This window comes from Tamandua tetradactyla, chromosome 2, assembly GCF_023851605.1.
Source record: "Tamandua tetradactyla isolate mTamTet1 chromosome 2, mTamTet1.pri, whole genome shotgun sequence".
In the NCBI taxonomy this organism is placed as follows: domain Eukaryota; kingdom Metazoa; phylum Chordata; class Mammalia; order Pilosa; family Myrmecophagidae; genus Tamandua; species Tamandua tetradactyla.
The window spans coordinates 49346044-49370057 of NC_135328.1; the positions used below are offsets into that span (position 1 = coordinate 49346044).

The window sequence follows — 24014 nt, forward strand, 5'->3', positions numbered from 1 at the left end:
AGTTAAAAGAAGGATATACATATAGGTAATTATGAGAATCATTCTGAATCTTAAACCATGTAGTTCGACTAGTTATTGTTATACACGGTAATTCATTACCTATGCATATGGGTACTTTCTAAAAATGGAAGACAAATTTGACACCATTTTTCCCTCTTCTTTAAGTAGTTTTGAAAGCCTTGAATCTACTGGACCTGGGAGTCCTAAACTAGTATTCAGATATATTGGTAAAGTTGGATCTGCGCATGTTAGGGCCCGCAGTAGAGGTGGGTTAGGAATATAAGCCCGATAAGTATAATATGTCCTATAATGTACATTACCCATTTAGTTATTTTCGTCAGAGTCAACTTGTCTGGGTTTTATTTTTTTCAAGGGCATCCAAACCTTGTCATCTGTAATGATAAGAGCAAATCCTCTTCCCCACACCTTTATCATGCCTGGTTTCCGTAAATCATCCTTAACATCTTTCCAGTAGATCGGCTGCAGCTGCAGTTCTGTTTGAGTCATGTCATTTCTCTTTTCCAAATTACTAAAATGTTGTTCTGCAGGAGTCTGTGATGAATTATCATAAGTATTTAAAAAATTTAAAGTAAACAGTGCTTTTGCTAATTGATCTTTTGGTGAGTTAAAACTCTGAAGCTATGAAAGTCAGCAGTACACCATACAGGAACTGTTTAAAAAGTTTGTGATCAGACTTTGAGTAGAGGTATGAATGAAGCTGAGCTAGATAGCACTAAGGTATATCAGAATTCAGGGTAAAGGATGATATGGTCTGTATTTTAATGCTTTAACTTCTGTGTGAGGTGAAAGGGTTTATTTGGTGCAAAATTTATATTTTGGGTAGTGCATTTCCTAGTTTAACTTGTATGGTCAGTTTAGTTGAAAACCATAGGTACATGGAATCTTGAATATGGCATGAGATTTTGTTGGTTGGTCCAGATTAGTGATGCCCTAGGATAGCCCGGAGTAATTTGGGCAGTGTTTAAAGAAGTATTTGCAAAGTCCTCTTGGGGGACTGGGGAGAAAGGAAGAAATATTCAACTTCTTATTTGGAGAATTTCTGATATTCTTGCGAGCAATGGAGACAACCAAATCAAGAGGCTGCGCTCTTGACCTTTGGGTTCACCCCTATGTAACTTATCCCTGCAAAGGATAGGCTAAGCCTACTTAAAATAAGGACCAAGAGTCACCCCAGAGAACCTCTTTTTTTTTTGCTCAGATGTGGCCTCTCTCTGTAAGCCAACTCAGTGGGTAAACTCACTAACCTACCCCCTCTGTGGGGCATGACTCCCAGGGGTGTCAATCTCCCTGACAAGGTGGGACAGAACTCCTGGGGTGAGCTGGGACCCACCATCAAGGGATTGAGAAAGCCCTCTTGACCAAAAATGGGAAGAGAGAGAAATGAGACAAAATAAAGTTTCAGTGGCTGAGAGATTTCAAATAGAGTTGAGAGGTTTTCCTGGAGTTTATTCTTATGCATTATATAGCTATACCGCTTTAGTTTATGGTACTGGAGTGGCTAGAGGGAAGTACGTGAAACTGCTGATCTGTGTTCCAGTAGCCTTAATTCTTGAAGATGATTATATAAAGATATAACTTTTACAATGTGACTATGAGATTGTGAAAACCTTGTGTCTGTTGCTCATTTTATTCAGGGTATGGACAGATGAGTAAAAACATATGAATAAAGAACAAATAAATAATAGGGGGGATAATGGGTAAAATAAATTAGGTAGATGGAAATCCTAATTATTTCTTTTTCTGGAGTGATTCAAATGTTCTAAAAAAAGAATCATGGTGATGAATATACAACTATGTGATGATATTGTGAGCCATCATTTGTACACCATATATGGAATGTATGTGTGTGAAGATTTATCAATAAAAAAAATTTTTTTTTTAAAAAGAGGGAACCATTTTGGAAAAAACTTTAGAGCCAACAAACCAACAAAGCCCACACAGGCAGAGAACTTTGGAAATGAAGAAAGAAAATGCCCCTGGGGGAGCTTCATGAACAGGAAGCTGGGAGAGAAAGCTTGCAGAATTTCCGTGTGCCTTCCCAGCTGAGAGAGAAAACCCAAATGTGATTGGTCCCTTTCTTTGGAGTTAAGGTATCTTTCTCTGGGTGCCTTAATTTGAACATTTTTTTATGGCTTTAGAACTATAAACTTGCAACTTAATAAATTCCCCTTTTAAAAGCCATTCCATTTCTGTTATATTGTATTCTGGCAGCTTTTGTAAACTAAAACACTTAGCAAGACATGTAGGAGTCTCAGATTTCCGTGGAGACCCGGGTCTCCCATCAGGTGGTTTGGAGAATTAAATGAGATAATGCACTACGTTATCTGTTGTGATAGTGTGTGATGTTGTGCAAAGGCAGCTATATCAATGGCATGGTAAATGATCACTGTCTTTCTCCTAATTTTTAGGTTCTGGATTGACAGAGAACCGGGGAGTCTGCAAAGGAGGAAAAGGATAACCCTCAGTTGCTTGTGTGTAGCTCTTGCCTTTCTGTATGCAGTTCATACCTGGTACATCCCTGGGGAGTGTGCATTGCTAGCTCTTGGTAAATTTTGTAATAATTCTGTTTGTTTGTATCTGTAATCAAATTAAGCCTATTTCTTTTTTTTTAATTACAACTTTTTAAAAAAACATAACAATATACAAACATGAACATTCTTACCATATGATCATTCCATTCTTGGTTTATAATCACTAACTCACAATATCATCACATAGTTGTATATGCATCACCACGATCACCTCTCAGAACATTTATGTCAATCCAGAAAAAGAAATAAAAATAAAAAAGAAAAAAATTCGTACATACCATACCCCCTCCCCCTCACCGATCATCAGCATTTTAATCTACTAAATTTTTCTTACATTTGCTCCCTCTATTATTTATTTATTTTTAATCCATATGTTTTACTCATCTGTCGATAATGTAGATAAAAGGAGCATCAGACACAAGGTTTTCATAATCACACAGTCACATTGTGAAAGCTATATCGTTATACAATCATTTCTTGAAACAGTTACTAGAACACAGTTACTGGAACACCACTCTACATTTTCAGGCAGTTCCCTCCAGCCTCTCCATTATACCTTAACTAAAAAGGTGATATCTATATAATTTGTGTCCCCCAGGATAACCTCTCAACTCTGTTCTGAATCTCTCAGCCACTGACGCTTTATTTCGTCTCATTTCGCTCTTCCCCCTTTTGGTCGAGAAGGTTTTCTCAATCCCTTAGTGCTTAGCTCATTTAGGATTTCTGTCCCACGTTGCTAGGAAGGTCCACACCCCTGGGAGTCATGTCCCACATAGACAGGGGGAGGGCAGTGAGTTTTAAGTCTATTTCTTGATCTCGATATTGGTGGTTGGCTTAATTTGAAATAAACTATCGAGAGTCTTTCTTAAGAAATTGGGCATTGTTTATTGATAACTGGTTCTAAACTAATGAAACTTTAAATTTATGTGATGTATAAAAGAATCATGAAGATGTAGAGTGAAAGGATGTTGTGTTAGGATTCTCTAGGGAAATAAAATTGGCAGGAGATTTTTCTCTCGTTTTATATATATAAATATTTTGAGACTTTAAATAGGATTGCCGTACATGATTATGCGGTTGGGCAAGTCCAAATTCTGTAGGACAGACTGTAAGCTGGGAACTCCAATGAAGGTTTTCATTGAATTCCCATTGAAACTGACTAGTTGAAGTAGAGATTGAAAATTTCCTTTCTGATTGCTGCAATCATCACTTCTCCTTTTAAAGCCTTCAACTGATCAGATGGAGACTTCTTTCCTTGTTGAAGGCAATCTTCTCAGTTGATTGTGGTTGTAATCAGCCATAGACTCAATCAACTTACTGATGATTTAAGTCCACAAAATACCCTCACAGTAACAATCAGGCCAGTGCTTGCTTGACCAAACAACTGGACACCAAAATTTGGGCAAGTTGACTCACAAACTTAACCTGTACAGACATGTAAAGATTAGCTCACCTTTCCAGTTCTATAGAAGAGGAAACTGGAGCCAGAGAAGTGAAGTTTGCTAAAGGATGATGTTAAAATAAAATAGTAAACAGGTGTATCATTTATGGGAGTTTGAGCAGTTTACAATTCATGAGTTGGACAACATCCAAACTGCATATGGAAAGGAGGTCCACTGAGGGAGTAGAAAGGGGAAGCTTACATAGGGCCAACTTGGAAGCAAGTGAGGAGATGTTTTGGTTGATTGATTTTGTTTCGTTTTACATATGAGGGACTTACAAAATGGGGAGCATGTATATATTGAATAGTATGGTATACTTGTCCGGTCTAATAAGCTGTCTCTCCTAGACTGAAACTGACTTATCACTAGGTGTTGCTTATCTGCACTTTTGTATTTGTGCTTCTATTGTTGCATATTGTTGCATGGAAAGCCTCTGCAGGCCAATTTTTTTGGCCTCCTGAAAATATTTTCTCAGAAAAGGGTCCCACCCGACAGCGCCCAATGTGGGTGGCCATTTTATGTTAACAGTTGGTGACTAATGGACATGGTGTTGTACCTTAGGCCATGGCTCTTTCCAAGAAACTTTTAATCTATAAGAGTAAATAGAGGAGGACCAAGGGGAACACACATGCAAAATTTCTGGTTATCTATCAGATAGGACCCCACTGTCCTTATCCAAAAATGAACAGAGAGAAACTAATGCTGGAGAAGAACCACTGAAAACTTCACTGTTGTAAAGAGATATAAACATGGCACACAATAATTTGCCTTGGTAAGTAAAGTAAATTTTAAAAACTGCCAATTTGCAAGTGTTGTGTACCCCAGAAAAGTCATGTCCTTTAATCCAGTGGCAACCCCTTGATTAGATTATCTCCAGATTGGTGCTCCCAGCCATGGGTTTGACCTTTTGACGAGATTATGAAATGTCATGAAAGTCTGGCATGCCCAATTGTGGTTGTGAACTTTTGGTTAGATGTAGATATGACTCCATCCATTCAGGGAGGGTCTTGATTAGTTTACTGAAGTCCTTTCAAAGAGGAAACATTTTGGAGAAATGACAGAGCAGATGCAGAACTGACAGAGACATGGGTATTTGGAGATGCTTGGACTGCCAACAGAGAGAGCAGATGCCTAGACATGGGCAGAACCTAAGAGACATAACCATGTGCCTTCCCGTGAGATGCTAAGCAAGCTAGAAACAGAGTTGTGTTGGAGAAACCAAGTAAAGGCCTACAGACACTTAGAAAAGAGACTACTGACATCAGAAGTGGAAGCAATGAACTGGGAACAAAGACCAGCAGGCGCCAGCCACATGCCTTCCCAACTCATGTTGGGAACACCTCATGGTATTCCGAATGGCATCAGCCTTTCTTGAGTGAAGGTAACCTCCTGTTGGTGCCTTAATTTGGTCATTTTCACAGCCTTAGAACTGTAAAGTTGTAACGAAATAAATCCTCTTTATAAAAGCTGTACCATTTCTGGTATATTGCATTCCAGCTGCTTAACAAAATAATACAAACACTGTCTTCTTTGTCCTCCCAGAAAAGTTATAGATACTGTGCAAGAAGAGATGATGAGACAACAGGTGGAGATGAAAAAGGAGCAGGTAGATTTAGAGAACATAAAGAAATAATATAATGCCAGAATTTAAAGTTAGCAGCAATACAGAAAGTCAAAAAGTCAGGAGGAGGACAAATTGGCCAATTTCATAAGGTGCAAGAAGGCCACAGAATAGATCAAATTTGGATGATGGACAAGGTTGGTCCAGTGTATGGGCACCTGGTGTTCCTAAAATGAGACCGGAACAAATGGGAAGGATGACTGGAACAAATGGGAAGAATGGAATGCTCAACTTTCCAGGACTGAAGAAGGACCTGAATCTATAACTTTTAAGGACTCAACATGAATCAGGCAAAATTAACAGAGAAATTAACTAACACTTAAAATATCCAAGTGAGGTTTTTAAATTTCAAGAATAAAGAGAGAATGCCATTAGCTTCCAGCAGAAGATACCTTTAAATTGAAAATAAAAAATGAGGCTGGGCTTAGGCTTGTATACCAGAAGACAGTAGAGCAATTTGCCTAATAGTTTCTAGGGAAACAGAATTTTGTATTCAGTCCAGGTTTTGTTCACATTTGATGGCAAAAGAAATTCATTTCAATCATGCAAAGACAGCTACATCCCGCATGCACCTTCCTGGGAAAAAAATCATTAGAAGGCATGCTCAAGTAACTGAGAACTGAATCAAAATAGAGCATCAATGAATGAGCAAGTCTGGGTATGAAAGGATTGGCAATGAGAGTAGAACCATTTAAGTAGAAAATTATTTCTGAATTACCATTGTGGTTATAGTTATAGAGTAGAATACAAATGGAATAACTTTGGAAAGAAGATATATAATATTAAACCATAATTAGCAGAAAAATTGGTAACAGAATTCTAGCTCAGAAAGTAAAAATTAGAAGGTAAAGTAAGAGTCTAAAGGAAGGAGAAGTAAAAAGAAGGAAAACTTCTAATTTTGTCCTTTTACATAGAAGATTGTAGATATTCTTTCTTTTATGGAATTGATTACCTAGTGGTGCCTCAACATATACCTAATTGGTGTTTCTAAAGAAAATGGAGAAAGACTCTTGAAATTCAAACACCACTGGGCAGGGAAGGCTCAGCCCACGCTGGGAATTTTACACACTTTATGAAATCCTGAATTCATTGAAAGAAAAATTCACATGCAGCTTATGGCAGGCAATGAGTTGGCATAGCTATAAGATGAGTCTTTGTTATTTTCTACCAGTTGTTCTTCCTGAGAATTGGTGAACCCTGCCCAGGAGGAGGCTATGTAGGGTTGTGCAGGTCTAGATCTGGGCCATTCTGTTTTTCAGTCCTACTGGATTTAGTGTTCTTGGGTCCATCTCTGCATCCTAACTGCCTCACACAGGAGTGGTCATTATTTGAAGCAGAGCAGATTTACCAACTCCTCAAAATTCCCATGTTTTGTCTTTAGTAGATCTTTGAATCACAGTGTCTGAATTCTATTTCCTTTGCTATTTCTATCTCTCTTACCTGTTCATAAATTTATAGTGTGGGAATTTCAGGAGGTGTGACTTCTCCAGTGTTGTTAGATACTGTGCCACTTACAATACCTATGTCCTGAGGGCTTCAAAATTCTCCCAGGCTTTATATAGGAAAATAATAGCTCTTGGCTCACATGTTGTCTGTAGAAGGTTTCCCAGATCATCCAGCCCTATTAATTGCAGTTTTACTGAAAGCCTTAACTGGGTGCTGCATATTAGTTTTAAATAAACCAATTGCTTCCTTCCAGTGATGAATTTATGAACTCTTTCATTCCCACTTACAAGTAGGTGGCATATTGATTTGTTCTGAATATTAAGTCAGGCAAGGGGGCAAGTTAGTTCCCAGGAGACCTCATGTACAGAAGGGATTCCCTGGAAAGTTAGAGATTATAGGTGAAGGGCTTCTGCTTCTGGGTGTATCTGGGAGAAGGAAAGACCATTTTGGGGGAACAAGTTGTATGAACGGGGTAGTTAGTGTTAGGCTCGTTTGAGCCTAATGAACAGACAAGGACACTAATGGAAAGGCTCTGGGGTTTATGTTTGGTCCTTTGTGATTTGGCTCATGGGCTGCTGGGAAAGTAAAACTGGTAGTGGGGTTGTCCCTGAGGTGCAGAACCTGGAGGCTGGTGTCCAGTATCCCAAGGGGAGAGGTATGTAGTCCTTGGGCAGATTTCAGAGTCTGAGGTGGTGGTGTCCAATGGGACAGGGGTCAAGCATAGCATGAGAGTGTAGGCTCTTGGCTGGACATGAAGGCAGACAGGTGGGCATGTTTTGGCTCTTGGCAAACTCTGGGTTCATAGGATAGTCCCATGGGACAGTCATGGGATAGTTGCAGTAACTTGTGAATATTAATTCAGGATCTATCATCCCCTTCACATTTCCTTGGAAATTGACCCTGGCAGGATGTCAGGACTTTGCTGGGTATTCATCAGTGGACATGAGGCCTTAAGTCCAGATGCTATGATTGGGCTGATACCCCGCAGCAGTTGGGGAAGCATACACAGGATTCTAGAGGATACTGGGTGATGGGTTTTTAGTGGGAGGAAGCTGGTGGCCTGTTCTTTTTTTTCTTTTCTTTTTCCTTTTTGTATGTTGTATGGTGGGGATCACATTTAATTCTTTTTCCATGTGGCTGTCCTGTTATTTCAGCACCATTTGTTGAATATTTTTTTGTGGGGGGAGGTGTATGGGCCAGGAATTGAACCTGGGTCTCCTGCATGGCAGGTGAGAATTCTACCACTGAACTACCCTTGCACCCCTGCTTTTGTTTTTAACTTTTAAAATTGTATATGCAAAATAAAGATAGAAAACAGTAATTTTCAAAGCACACTTCAACAAGTAGTTACAAAACAGATTCTAGAATTTGTCATGGGCTACCATTCCATCATCTCTGATTTTACCTTCTATCTGCTCCAAGACACTGGAAGCTATAAGGAATATAAGTATAGTAATTCAGCAGACATACTCATTTGTTAAATCCTATCTTCTCTAGTATGCCTCCTCCTTCCCAGTTAATCCTTCTCTCAGTCTATAGAGATCTTTGGGCAATGCCTGTTCTGAATTTTTCCTGTGAGAAGGAATATCCCCACTAAAGCATAGGAGGATGTGATTAATTTAGGTAATCCTGGAGAGGCTGGACCCTCTGAGTTTCAGGATTTATCTGACCTAGGAACCCTCTGGGAATTATAGGTTCCAGAAAGGCAAACCTAGTGCATGAAACCTTTATAGAGTCTCAGTTCAAACCCTAGGTGTTCTTAAGTGTCAACAGGAGTGGTGTTGATAGGGGTTTAGCAAACCATGGCAATTACCAATGTCAAGCTGAAGCTTGCAAAAGAGCAACCTCCAGAATAGCCTCTTGGCTCCATTTGATCTCTCTTGGCCACTGATGCCTTATTACACTTCTTTTCCCCCTTTTGGTCATAAAGGTGGTATTGCTCCCATGTGCTAGAGCCAGACTCATCCCCAGGAGTCATGCCCCACACTGTCATGAAGACTTTTACCCCTGCTTGGCTTGTACCGTGTAGGGGGGGAGGGCAGTGATTTTCCTTGCAGAGTTGGGCTTAGAGAGAGAGAGGCCACATCTGAGCAACAAAGAGACTTCCTGGAAGCAACTCTTAGACCTCGTTATGAGTCCCCAATGGTTGAGAGGGTACCTAGGGTTTCCCAGATGAGAGAGTTTGATAGCCATATATATATATATACATATATATATATATATATGTATTTTTTTTCTCCTTCAGATCCTCAAGGGATTCTACCAGTTCTTTTTAAGTATCAGCCCACCACAGTCTGAGATGTATCCTAGAATTATATAAAGTTATAGAGAATTACAAGGCCTCATTCCTGTTCTGGACTTCAGGAGTTTGGGTTGTTTAAATGAGCTATCCAAAGAGGTTGATTTTGATTATGTGTTGCAGACAATTTAGGTTCTAGATATAACAAATCTCTCTGCCTTTGATCTCATATAGTAACTGAAGGTCAAGAGTACATACACTGTCATCTTTTACCCTGCATTCTAATTTACCTTAGACCCAGCCAGATTGGCTTTGTATTAACTCTAATTGAGGCCTGATCTCTTTTTCAGTTAAAGTAACCAAAAAAGTTAGCTATGCTAACTTTCAGGTTTGCAGAACACCTATTCTGGTTCCTAGGTGTCACAGAGCTACTCACAGTTCCAAGGCAATACCAGCTGATATGCTTTGATTCAGTGTCTCAGAATCTAGAAATACAACCACAACTTCAGACCAAATGTGACTAGTATAAGGCCCCACAATGTAGGCTCCCATTTTTTCATAAGTATTTTCTGAGCGAGACTTCAGCATATTTTTGTTTGTTTGTTTCTATACGTACCATACCCCTTACCCCTCGCCTTCACCTACCACTATTTCAAACTGAATTTATTAAAAATGGATTTTTTATGAATGGTTTTCTACTCTGACTAGACTCAAAGGCACTAAGAACTCTGATTCCCATAATCAGAATGATATTGCCAATCCATGGAGTGAGTTGGCAAAAGAGATAGTAAAAATATCACCATTCGAGTCTTCTAATGCTGTGCTTGTATGAAACCAGGCTCTGGGGGATAATGTTTTTGACACCTTTATGGAGTTTTGTGGAAATAGGAAGTATAGAGATGTTGGCTGGTTGTTGATAGATACACTGGATACATTAAGGAGTGAAAGGGATGGGTTTAAGGCTTCAAAGGAGAAGCTTATGTGCCGTCTGACAGATGTAGACATTTCTGGGAGTGTCCTGAAGGAAAATCTTACTTCCTGTAGCCATAGACTTGAGATCTCCGAAAATCAGACTTAGAATCTTACTTTTAGAGTAGCAACTTTACAACGTAAATTGAAATCTCAATTTTGCATGGTGTCTGCCGTTAAAGTGAGGGCATTGATTGGAAAGGAGTGGGACCCTGAAAAATGGGATGGCGACCTATGAACTGATAATGATGTCAGTGGTGAGAACGAAACCCTAGGTCATGCTGAGTCTTCTCTAGACAACCCTGTCTGCCCTGAGGACATAGCTGCCCCTCCTCCAGCCTGCCTTGAGGAGTTGGCCACCCAAACTCCTCCTGAAGGGAATAGCCTTAGAGTAATTAATCCTGTTTCACCAGATGAATGCCCTGAAGCAAAAGACTTGGAAGATATTTCTAATTCTTTTCATGACCCACCCCCACCACCCCTCATTTCATCCAGACCTGTAATGAGACTGAAGTCCCAACAGGCCCCTAAAGGTGAGGTACAAAGTATCACACATGAGGAGGTACATTATACTCCAAAAGAACTGTGTGAGTTTTCCAATTTATATAGACAAATCAGAGGAATATGTGTGGCAATGGATTTTAAGGGTGTGGGATAATATTGGAAGGAATATAAGGCTGGATCAAGCTGAATTTATTGATATGGGCCCACTAAGCAGAGATTCTGCATTCAATGTTATAGTTTGAGGTGTTAGAAAAGGCGTTAACAGTTTATTTGGATGGTTGGCTGGAACATGGATCAAAAGGTGGTCGAAATTACCTGAAGTTGAAATGCCAGAACTGCCCTGGTATAATGTAGATGAGGGGATCCAGAGGCTTAGAGTGATTTCACTGTTAGAGTGGATTTATCATGCAAAGCCTGCTCTTTCACCCCAGGAATGTCCAGAGGATGCATCTTTTACCAGAACAGTGAGAAATAAATTTGTGAGACTAGCGCCATCATCCCTGTAGTTACACTTCTCTGTACGTCAGATATTACTGTCAGAACTGCTGTCACTGAGCTGGAATCCTTAAACACAATGGGGATGACTGGATCCCAAGTTGGCAGAAGCCAAGTGGCAGCACTTAATCGCCAAAGACAGGGTGGACGTGGCTATTATATTAGACAGCAAACTCAAAGCAAGAGTCAAAATAATCTGACTTGCAGAAATCTGTGGCATTGGCTAGTAACTCATGGAGTACCTAGAAATATAATAGATGGGGAGTCTACTAAATTCTTGTTTAAGCTGTATAAACAAAAGAGTTCTAGGTCAAGTGAACGAAGTCTAACTTGAATTACAAAAGCAGAGAGTCATGGCCCCCTAATCAATTTCCAGACATGAGACAGTTTACAGACCCAGAGCCCCTTGAATGAAGGGGAGGCCAGGTCCTTTTGGGGGAGAACCCTGTTAAACTGCCACAAATCTATACTGTTAATCTTCCTCCAAGCCTTCCCCAAGAAGACTGATGGCCTTTTACCAGGGTAACTGTGCATTGGGGAAAAGGAAATGATCAGATATTTTGGGGATTATTAGACACTGGTTCAAAAGTGACATTAATTCCAGGGGACCCAAAACGTCACTGTGGTCCACCACTCAGAGTAGGGGCTTATGGGGGTCAGATGATCAATGGAGTTTTAGCTCAGATCCATCTCACAGTGGGTCCAGTGGGTCCCCGGACCCATTCTGTAGTTATTTCCCCAATTCCAGAATGCATAATTGGAATAGACGTACTAAGCAACTGGCAGAATCCCCACATTGGCTCTCTAACTTGTGCAGTGAGGGCTATTATGATGGAAAAAGCCAAGTGGAAGCCACTAGAACTGCCCCTACCAAGCAAAATAGTAAATCAGAAGCAATACTGGATTCCTGGAGGGATTGCAGAGATTACTGCCACTCTTAAGGACTTGAAGTATGCACGGGTGGTGATTCCCACCACATCCCCATTCAACTCTCCTATTTGGCCTGTGCAGAAAACAGATGGGTCTTGGAGGATGACAGTGGATTATTGTAAGCTCAACCAGGTGGTAACTCCAATTGCAGCTGCTGTTCTAGATGTGGTATCGTTGCTTGAGCAAGTCAGTTCATCCCCTGGTACCTGGTGTGCAGCTGTTGATCTGGCAAATGCTTTTTTTCTCAATACCTGTTGGTAAAGACCACTAGAAGCAGTTTGCTTTCAGCTGGCAAGGTCAGCAATATACTTTCACTGTCCTACCTCAGGAGTATATCAACTCTCCAGGCCTATGTCATAATCTTGTCCTCAGGGACCTTGATCATTTCTCCCTCCCACAAGACATCACACTGGTCCATTATATTGATGAGATCATGTTGATTGGACCTAGTGAGCAAGAAGGAGCAACTACTCTAGACTTACTGGTAAGATATTTGTGTGTCAGAGGATGGGAGAGAAATCCAACAAAAATACAGGGGCCTTCCACCTCAGTGAAATTTCTAGGTGTTCAGTGGTGTGGGGTATGTTGAGATAGCCCTTCTAAGATGAAGGATAAGTTGCTGTCTGGCCCCTCCTATGGCCAAAAAAGAGGCATGGTGCCTAGTTGGTCTCTTTGGATTTTGGTGAGAACATATTCCTCATTTGGGTGTGCTACTCCAACCCATTTATCAAGTGACCAAAAATGCTGCTAATTTTGAGTGGGGCCCTGAACAAGAGACTCTGTGACAGCTGCTGTACAAACTGATCTGCCACTTGGGCCATATGATCCAGCACATCCAATGCTGCTGGAAGTGTCAGTGGCAAAAAGAGATGCTGTCTGAAGCCTTTGGCAGGCCCTTATAGGAGAATCACAATGCAGACCCTTAGGATTTTGGAGCAAAGCCTTACCATCTGCTGCAGATAACTACTCTTCTTTTGAGAAACAGCTTTTGGTCTGCTACTGGGCCTTAGTGGAGACTGAACACTTAACCTTGGACCACCAAGTTACCATGAGACCTGAGTTACCTATCATGAGCCGGGTGTTGTCTAACCCACCAAGCCATAAAGTTGGGCATGTGCAGCAGCACTCCATCATGAAATGGAAATGGTATATACAAGATAGGGCCAGAACAGGTCCTGAAGGCACAAGTAAGTTAAATGAGGCTGTGACCCAAATGCCCATGGTCTCCACTCCTGCCACATTACCTTCTCTTTCCCAGACCAGAGCTATGGCCTCTTGGGGAGTTCCTTAGAGTGAATTGACTGAAGAAGAGTCTCAGTTTTACAGATAGTTTAGCACGATATGCAGTTTTACAGATAGTTTAGCATGATATGCAGGTACCACCTGAAAGTGGACAGGTGTAGCACTCCAGCGTCTTTCTAGGGTGGCCTTGAAGGACAGTAGTGAGGCAGTAAAGACAGTAGAGTTGGGCAGAACTTCGAGTAGTGCACCTGGTTGTTCATTTTGCTTGGAAGGAGAACTGGCTGAAGGTGCATTTGTATACTGACTCATGGGCTGTTGCTAATGGTTTGGCTGGATGGTCAGGGACTTGGAAAGACCATAATTGGAAAATTGGTGACAAACAGGTCTGGGAAAGAGGTATGTGGATAGGCCTTTCTGAGTGGGCTAAAAACATGAAGATATTTGTGTCCCATGTGAATGCACACCAGAGGATGACTTCAGCAGAGAAGAGTTTTAGTAATCAAGTGGATAAGATGACTCATTCTGTGGATACTTCCCCAGCAACTCCTGTCATTGCCCAATGGGCTCATGAACAAAATGGTCTTAGTGGTAGGGATGGAGGTTATGCATGGGCTCAGCAGCATGGACTTCTACTTACCAAGGCTGACTTGGCCACAGCCAGTGCTGAGTGCCCAATCTGCCAGCAGCAAAGACCTACACTCAGCCCCCAATATGGCACCATTCCCCAAGGTGACCAGCCAGCTACATGGTGGCAGGTCAATTACACTGGATCAGCCCCTTCATGGAAGGGGCAGCGATTTGTTCTAACTGGAATAGATACATACTCTGGATATTGGTTTGCTTTCTCTGCACGCAGTACTTCTGCCAAAACTACCATCCGTGGGCTTATAGAATGCCTTATCCATTGTCATGGTATTCCACACAGCATTGTTTCTGATCAAGGAACACACTTCACAGCAAATGAAATATGGGAATGGGCGCATGCTCATGGAATTCTCTGGTCTTACCATGTTCCCCATCATCCAGAAGCAGCTGAATTGATAGAACAGTGGAATGTCATTTTTTTTTGATTATATTTCTGCTTTAATAGAGTCACTTGAAAATGTACATATATCCAGAGAAAAAGGTAAAGAAGTATGAGGCATTGAGAATATGACTGTGCTTTAATTTGGGTCTTATGTATACAGAGACCACACTTCTAAACAACATCCACTAGCTCTGCAAACACATGCAATCATAATATTATAGTAATACACCTTACACTATAAAACACATCAAATATCCACTGTATAAACTCACAGTGTGTTGTCTTTTGATTTTTTTCGTAAGAAAAGGGACATCTGTAATTCACATTCAGAGGCATGTTCCTGAAGACTAAAAAGTTATGAAATATTGCTTGTCGATTTGCTTCTCAAACGCTTTTTTAAAAACAGCATAATTTATTCTTTAAAGCAATTTTATGGACATGGGGAGTGTAGTTAATTTCATAGTCAGGTTGGTTGAATATGATACAAAGAGAAGGCACGTATTTTCCAGAACAATATGATAGATATCAGCATTAAAACATAAGTTTTTAACATTCCAGGAGGAAAAGAAAGTGATATAAATGTAAGCTTCTTTTCAGATATTTAAAAATTCCTATAAAATTTTTGGTCCCAAGATCATTTAACTATGGTACACAAAAGATTCAAAATACATTGCCTGGTGTCAGAGTGGGGAAAATCCCTCTCTTTTATATAATAAAATAATCTTCTGCTCCACCTTGATCCAAGTTCTGGTAGTCTGCGGGCGGATTCCTATTAAGAGGCTGAGTGCTGAAATGGGGAGCATCGTCTTCATCCACTGGTTGGTATTCTTGTTCGATTCCGAGTGGGAAGCCAATTCCAGGGCCTGAGCCAGAGCCAGAGCCTGATCCAGAATAGTCCTCGGAAAGAGGGAAGGCGTCGTGCACGTTCTGGACCCTCGTCATCGAAAAAGGGTCAGTCCTCAGATGAAGGATCCTGTTAAGATTCACCAGGAGGTAGGTCAAACATTGGTCCCTTTTCCTCAATGCAGTTTGCAGAATTACTGTCCGGACTGCAGTGTACCCATTGGTACCTGACTCTACGCATGGGATAACCTTGAACTGACGATTCCCAAAACAGGACGAGGGAGATGGCCAGGACAAGCCCGCTGCTGGAGAGGAAGCCCCGCATGGTGACCAGCACAGCACGCTTGGCCCCGCCGCGGCACAGCCACCCCACGACCAGGAACCGTAAGCAGGGTGCTTTCTGTCCCTTTTAGACAAGGTTCCGAAACCTCAAACCCTGCCCAGAACACACTTCACGATTTCCTCTCTCTGGCTTCTGTCCCTATCCCTGCTCGTGCTTCCAAGGAACTGAAATGTCATTTTGAAAACTCAATTATGGTGCCAACTAGGTGGCAATACCTTGAAAGGCTGGGATAATGTTCTCCAGGAAGCTGTATGTGCTCTGAATCAGCGTCCACTGTATGGTGCTGTTTCTCCCATAGCCAGGATCCATGGGTCCAGGAACTAAGGGGTGGAAATGGGAGTGGTACCACTCACTATTACCCCTAGTGATCCACTAGGAAAACTTTTGCTTCCTGTCCCTGTGACCCTGAGCTCTGCTGGTCTACAGGTTTTAGTTCCAAAAGGGGGAGTGCTCCCACCAGGAATAAAAACAATGATTCCGTTGAACTGGAATCTAAAACTGCCACCTGGTCTGTTTGGGCTATTCATGCCCCTGGATCAGCAAGCCAAGAAGGGGATTACATTACTGACTGGGGTGATTGACCCTGACTATCTGGGGGAGATAGGACTGTAACTACATAATGGAGGTAAAGAAGAGTTTTCCTGGAATATAGGAGATCCCCTAGGGCATCTTTTAATACTACCATGCCCTGTGATTAATATCAATGGAAAACTGCAACAACCCCATCCAGGCAGGACTGCCAATGACTCTGAAACTTCAGGAATGAAGGTTTGGGTCACCCCATCAGACAAAGAACCACGGCCAGCTTAAGTGCTTGCTGAGGGTAAAGGGAACATGGAATGTGTGGCGGAAGAAGGTGGTGATAAATATGAACTATGACCACATGATCAATTACAGAAACGAGAACTGTAATGCTGTTTTGTTCATGTTATACTATTTAAGTTGTAATATATCAAGTTTAATAATGAATATTACCCAAGGTCTTGCACCGTTTTCTGGAGAGATTTAATGTGTTTCTGGTTATATGCAGGACAGCTGAGTATTGTTAGGTGAGAAAAAAATGCGTCTTTTATTGTTTTCTACTTAGAAATTAGGTATGGTTTAAGGTGATGAGTATAGCTGCCAAGTTGACCAGGTCAGGTTCATGTGTCAACTTGGCCAGGTGTTGGTACCTCCTTGTCCGGTTGGGCAAGTGCTGTTCTATCTTTTGCTATGATGCCATTTCATGAAATTAAATCATGATCACATCGGCTACATCCACAGCTGATTCCAGTTAAAATCAGCCAAGGGGAGTGTCTTCTTTAATGAGTGATGCTTAATCTGATCACTGGAAGCCTTTTAAGGAGGATTCAGAAGAGACTGGCTCTCTTCCTGCTTCGACTGGCGAGCCTCTCCTGTAGAGTTCATCCAGACCATCCATAGGAATCATCAGCTTTGCAGCCTGACCTACAAATTTTGGACTCTACATTCCCATGGTTACGTGAGACACTTTTTGTTTTTTTTTTGGAGAGACAAATGCGTTTTATATCTTGTTAACTTTTTTTAAAAATTTATTTATTAATTAAAAAATTTAACAAGCAAAATAAAAATTAACATATATAATCAGTAATTCATAATATCATCACTTAGTTACATACTCATCATTTGTGAGACACTTTAATAAATTTTTTTATTTTTTATTTTTATTTTTTTTTACTTTTATAAATTTTATATTTACGAATAGTTCCTGTTGATTCTGTTTCTCTAGAGAACCCTAGCTAATACAACCCAGCAAGCACAACGTCACCAACTATCAAATCAAAACTACCCTTTATTGCTTGTTTCTGTCCCCCCCCAAAAGTTAGTTGCCCCTGGTAGTGCTGTGGTACTGTTGATGTCTTCCTAATAACAATTGGCCATAGCATGCAATTTTAGTCTTCCCCCTATATCGCTCTACTATTAACTTTTGGCCATGGTCAAACTATTGAAATAGTTCATGAGAGAACTTACTTATAATAGTAAATTTAATCAGTGGGGTACATGGCACTATACATCCCCTTTCATTCATATTCACCCTCAACATGGCAGTGTTGCTTATAAACCTGGTAATTAGTTACCATCACCTGTATCTGTTCCCTTGCATTTAGATTCAACTTCTTTGGGAAGCCTTTCCTCTGCCTCTAGTTTTGTGTACCTTTATGTCTGCTGTATTCTATAGTGTAACCTCTGAGATTATCTTTACCAGAGTCATAGTAGTGAAATCATAGAGTATCTATCCTTTTGTGTCTGATATTTCATTCAGCATATGTCCTCAAGTTACATCCGTGTTGTCATGTTTCGGGACATCATTTCATCTGCTGCATAATATTCCATTGTGTATATATATATATGCCACATTTTGTTTATCCAATCCATCTCTTGGCAACTGTGAATAGTGCTACTATGAACATCGGTGTGCAAATGTCTGTTCATGTCACTGCTCTCGGCTATTCTGGGTATATACTGATTATTGGTATTGCAGGGTCATAGGATAACTCAGTATTTAGTTTTCTGAGGAATTGTCAAACTCTTCCACAGCACCTGCACCATTATACATTCCCACCAACAGTGAATAAGTTCTTATCACTCCACATTCTCCCCAACATTTGTAGTTGTCTGTTTAATAGTAGCTTTCTTATAAGTATAAGGTGCTGTCTCTTTGTCGTCTGAATTTGCATTTCTCTTAAAGTTAGTGAAAATGAGCATCTTTTCATGTGTTTTTTAACAATCTATGTTTGCTCTTCAGAAAAATGTCTGTTCGTGTCCTCTGCCCATTTTATAATTGGGTTGTTTTTTCTTTTGTTATTGAGCTTTATAATTCTTTACATACACAGGATATCAAGCCTTTATCCAATATGTGGTTTCCAAATATTGTCTCCCATTCAGTTGGCTGCCTCTTCATATTTTTAACAAAGTCCTTTGAGGCTCAGAAGCTCTTGATCTTAAGGAGTTCCCATTTCTCTATTTTTTTATTGTAAAAGGTGTAAAGTTTAAGAAACTACCTCCTATTAGTAGATCTTGAAGAAGTTTCCCTGCATTTTCTTCTAGAAATTTTATGGTACTGGCTCTTACATTTAGGTCTGTAATCCATTTTGAATTAATTTTTGTGTAGTATGTAAGGTAGGGGTCCTTTTTCATTCTTTTGGCTATTGATACCTACTTTTCCCATGTCCATGTGTTGAAAAGACTATACAGTTCAGTGGATTTGGGGGCTTTATCAGAGATCATCATAAGTTTGGTGGTTTGTCCCTGTACTCTTTATTCTATTCAATTGGTTGATACTTCTGTCGTTGTGCTAGTACCATGCTGTTTTGATCACTGTGACTTTATAGTAAGCTTTAAAGTCAGGAAGTGACAGGCCTCCCACTTCGCTCTTTAGCTCCTACATGTGGCCCTCTAATCAATTTTGATTTAATTTTTGTATATGATATGATAGGGATCTAACTAAAAGATAAAAAAAATCTTATTTTTTTTAGGATATCTTTAGCTATTTGGGGTGTCTTTCCCTTCCAAATACATTTGATAACCAGGTTTTCCAGGTCTTCAAAGTAGGTTGTTGGGATTTTGACTGGTATTGTGGTGAATCTGGAGATCGGTTTGCATAATATTGACATCTTAGTGACATTCAACCTTCCTATGACCATTCCTATCTGTGACCATCCATTTAGATCATTTTAAAATTCTTTTAGCAATTTTTTGTGTATAAGTCCTTGACATCCCTGGATAGGCTTCATTTCTAGATACCTCATTCTTTTAGTTGCTCTTTTGAATGAAATTTTTTCCTTAATTACCTCCTCAGATATGTCATTCTTGTGTATAGAAACATTACTGATTTTTGTATATTAATCATATCCTGCCACTTTGGTGAATTTGTTTATTAGTTTAGCTAGTCATGCTGTAGCTTTCTTAGGGTTTTCTAAGTATAGTTTATGTTATCTGCAAATAATGGAAGTTTTACTTCTTCCTTTCCTATTTGGTTTCCTTTTATTCCTTTCTCCTTTCTAATCAGTCAGCTAGGACTTCTAGTACAATGTTGAATAATTGTGAAAACGGGCATCCTTGTCTCATCCCCGATCTTAGGGGGAATGCTTTCAGTCTCTCACTGTTAAGTATATTGCTGGCTATGGGTTTTTCATATATGCTCTTTATGATACTGTGAAAGTTTCCTTCCATTCCTAACTTTTTTGATGGCCTGTTCTTGTTGGTGTGCTCCCAGCCACTTTGCAGATGGAGCTTTGTGCAAGAGAGCCTTAATGACTCCACCAAGAGAGGGCTGGTAAACTAGGGCTGGTGGCTTGAGCACCCTGCAGAATAAAGGTGCTAAGCAAACCTCTCTGGGTCAGTTTGAAAAGCTGGTACCCTGAGGAATTGGCATAAAAGTGGGCCCAGGTATGCTGCACACATTTTATAAGCTAGAAAATATGTCCAGACATATTGGAGGGCACAGAGATAGTTTTCAATTATTTCATCCCTTACATTTGGCATAGTGCTTTTTGAATAAAAAGCTGAAAGAAGAAGATTCAGACAGCGAATTTATTGAGGCCCTACTGTGTGCCATGTCCCTCATGCCTGATCTTATTTAATTCTTTATCAGTTTTATGACTCAACATCATTAACCATATTGTACACTATACCTCAGAGGTAGTGAATCATGGTGCTCAGGAATATATACCCTGCAGCTACAGTGCCTGGGTTTGAATTCTGGCTCTACCACTTGCTGGCTTTGGAACTGGGCAAGTTCTTTCACTACCTGTGCTTCTATTTTTTTCATCTGATAAATGGGAATAATAGTAGGCTGATTGTGAGTATTCAGTGAGTTGATACATGTAATATGTTTCCAGTAGTGCCCATCTTGTACAGTGTTAGTTACTACTATAGGTCATTATTGGTATTATTCTCATCACATATATTAAGGAATTTGCTGAAGGTCTCAATTCAAGGCCTTTTCAGTTCTTAAAATGCAAACCTGTCCTACAGAGACTATGCCCCAAGTATATAGCTCAGAGAAGGTGCACAATCTGTAGAAGTTGAAGTCAGCCTTATATCTGTGTAAAACCACGCTTTAAAGCTCAGAATTTGCAATGAAGCAGCTGAATTCAGTAAATTAAAAATAACTTTCCCCTTTATCTGTAGTCAATTGCTTTTCAACAAGAGTGTCAAGACAATTCAGTGGGGAAAAGAATAGTATTTTCAAAAAAAGTTACTGAAACAGTGATATCCACATACAAAAGAATACAGTTAGATCCCTATCATACCATATACAAAAATTAATTCAAAATTGATTAAAGAGCAACATGTAGGAACTAAAGTGAAAAATTCTTAGAAGAAAATGTAGGTGTAAATTTTCTTGAGCTTGGATTAAATATAACACCAAAATCACAATCCACAAAATAAAAAAATAGATAAATTGGACTTCATCAGAATGAAAATATTTTATGCACCAAAGGACACTATCAAGAAAATGAAAAAACACCCACAGAGAAAATATTTGCAAATCAGATATCTGATAAGGGTCTAGTATCTAGCATATGTAAAAACTTTGTACAGCTCAACAATAAAAGATAATCCAATTAAAAATGAGCAAAGGACTTGAATAGACATTTTTCCTAAGAAGATATACACATAGTGAATAAGCATATGAACACATGCTGAACGTCATTAGCTGCTAGAGAAATACAAACAAAACTACAATGAGATGCCACTTCACACCCATTAGAATAGCTATAATGAAAAGGCAGACAATAACAAATATTAGTGAGGAAATGGACAAATTGGAACTATGTACTCTGCTGGTGGGAATGTAAAATGATGTCACCTCTTTGGAAAATAGTTTGGAAGTTCCTCAGAAAGCTGAATGTACAGTTCCCATCTGACCACTTAGAGATATATACCCCAGATAATTGAAAACATATGTCCATGTAAAAATTTGTACACAAAAGTTCATAAATTATTCAAATAGCTAAAAAATAGAAACAACCCACGTCTATCAGCTGATGAATAGATAAATAAAATGTGATATATACATATGATAGAAAATTATTCAGTTATAAAAAGTAATGAAGTATTGATTCATACTGCAGCATAGATGAACCATAAAAACATTATGCTAAGTGAAAGAGGACAGACACAAAAAGCCACATATTGCATAATTCCATTTATATGAAAAGTTCAGAAGAGGTAATCCATAGAGACATGAAGTAGATTAGTGATTGCCTGGGTCTGGGAGAAAGGGGAGGTGGGGAGTGACTATTGATGCTAATGGATTATCCATGCTAATGGATACCAGGTTTCTTTTTGGGGTGATGAGAATGTTCTGGAATTAGATGGAGGTAATGGTTGCACAATTTAGTGAGTATACTGAAAACCACTGAATTGTGCAATTTGAAAGGATGAATTTTATGATATATGAATTATATTTCCACTAAAATAGCATTTTTCATTATTAAATATTAATTGTAGAAAAATAAGAAATGAAGATAGAAGAAAGAAATGTAGTCATCACACCACCCTTAATACTTTGAGATATGATATGTCCATACCTTTTTCTGTGTGTTTGTCTTAAACTTGGACTGATAGACCTTTTCTGCTTTCTTTTCTGTCATGTGTGGTGTGTTGGGATTAGCATAGTACACAAGCCTGTTCTTTTTATTAGTGCTTTAATAGTCCCCTATTCTTGGAGTATTTATAGAAAATATTTGGCTACAAGCAGAAATAGTACCATATTGAGAGCCAGAAGACAGGGATTCCTGCTCTGACTCACGTTAAGTTTGCCTGCTTCAGAGAGACACCTAACTGCTCTTTTCTTATGTACAAAAGGGACAATCTCATATTTACTTTGTGATATTTCACCTGCCAGAATAGCTAAAATGAAAAAAGATAGATAGAATCAAGTGGTGGGAGCATACCCTACCGGTGGAAACCTAAATTGGTTTAGCAGTGTTGGACAACTATTTGTCATCATCTGCCAAAGCTGCACATACATAAACCTTATGTATGCAGCAATTGTATGATCCAGCAATTGTATGATCCTTATGTATGATCCAGCAATTCTGCTACTAGGTATCCACCCATCAAAAGTGTATATGGAGGCGGGCCGCGGTGGCTCAGCGGGCAAAGTGCTTGCCTGCTATGCCGGAGGACCTCGGTTCGATTCCCGGCCCCAGCCCATGTAACAAAAACGGAGAAACAGAATACAATAAAACAAGAAAATGTTTAAAAATGTTTCCCTTTCTTCCTTCCTTCCTTCCTTCTCTCTGTCTTTCCTTTAAAAAAAAAAAAAAAAAAAAAAAAAAAAAAAAAAAGTGTATATGAATGTATACCAAAATGCATGTGCAAGAATGATTATAGCATCACTATCTGAACTGGAAGCAACCCCACTGTCTGTCAATAATAGAATGGACAAATACATTGTTATATACTCCCACAGTGGAATACGGTAATCAGGAAGAATGAATGATCAACAATTCCATACAAAAAGCTGGATGAATTTCAAAAATGTAATGTTTATTCTCACACTAAATAATATATACTGTAAAGTTCCATTTATATAAAGTCCAAAACAGAGAGAACTAATCTATGCTGTTAGTACTCAGAATAGTGGCTACCCTTGGGAGTTAGTGACAGAAGGAGGTTCTGTTAGGCTGGATACATGAGTGTGTTCACCTTGTGAAAATTCTTTGAGCTTTACACTTATATTGTGTGTATTTTTCTGTATGTATGTTGTCCTTCCATAAAAAGTTTATTTGAAACATAAAAAAATGTAGCATATACTCCCATTGTTCTCACTAAAAATATGAGAAGGAAAATTTTTCTACTGATGAATAAAAAATATTTTGACATGTTTATTTCATCTTTATCTCTTCCTTTGAACATTTATTATTTGTTTTATAATGTATATAATAGATTGATAGATTAGAGTATATATTTAGTTTATAAACAAATATACATATTTTGGGGGTGCTTGTTTAATTTTTTTAACTGTTGTTAACAAAGGATCAAGAAGTTTTGTGAGTGGTAGCTCAAGATTGTAATAAAAAGAGGGCAGCCAGAGCAGTGACCTGGCTGTGGGAAGCAGCCTGGTGAGTAGGTGAGCCTAAGCAGTTCAGTTGGTGTGTTTGTTCTGTATTTGGAACACTTGAAGCTGGAGCATAAAGTGTGGGAAAGAGAGTGAAGGATAATGGGTGAGGCTGAAGAGGGAGGTAGGGGCCAGGCCTCTGAGTGTCTTAGGTTCCAGGGTTCCAGAGGCAAGGGCTGAGTGGAATCAAGAAGAGGAAGCTGCGAAGGGTAAGTGGATGAAGGGAAGGGGTTGCTGGTAGGTGTCTGAGCAGAAGAGAGAAGAGCCAG

General features: G+C 39.6%; 1 protein-coding gene and 1 pseudogene across 20 annotated transcripts in view; one reads left to right on the plus strand and one right to left on the minus strand.

Moving 5' to 3' along the window:
• The window catches only part of RALGPS1 (Ral GEF with PH domain and SH3 binding motif 1), a 617170-nt gene that overhangs the window by 25444 nt on the left and 567712 nt on the right, over positions 1–24014 (plus strand). For 14 of the 20 annotated variants that reach the window (XR_013169371.1, XM_077145224.1, XM_077145285.1 and 11 more), the window contains one exon: positions 2430–2566. The exons of 3 other annotated variants lie outside the window; for them this stretch is intronic. The gene's annotated coding sequence lies outside the window, so the exon portion shown is untranslated. Of the gene's footprint in view, positions 1–1907; positions 2112–2429; positions 2567–24014 lie in introns of all 20 variants that reach the window. 3 more of the 20 variants (XM_077145211.1, XM_077145217.1, XM_077145246.1) reach the window with 2 other exon arrangements.
• Positions 15173–15659, minus strand: LOC143670508 (serglycin pseudogene; annotated as a pseudogene).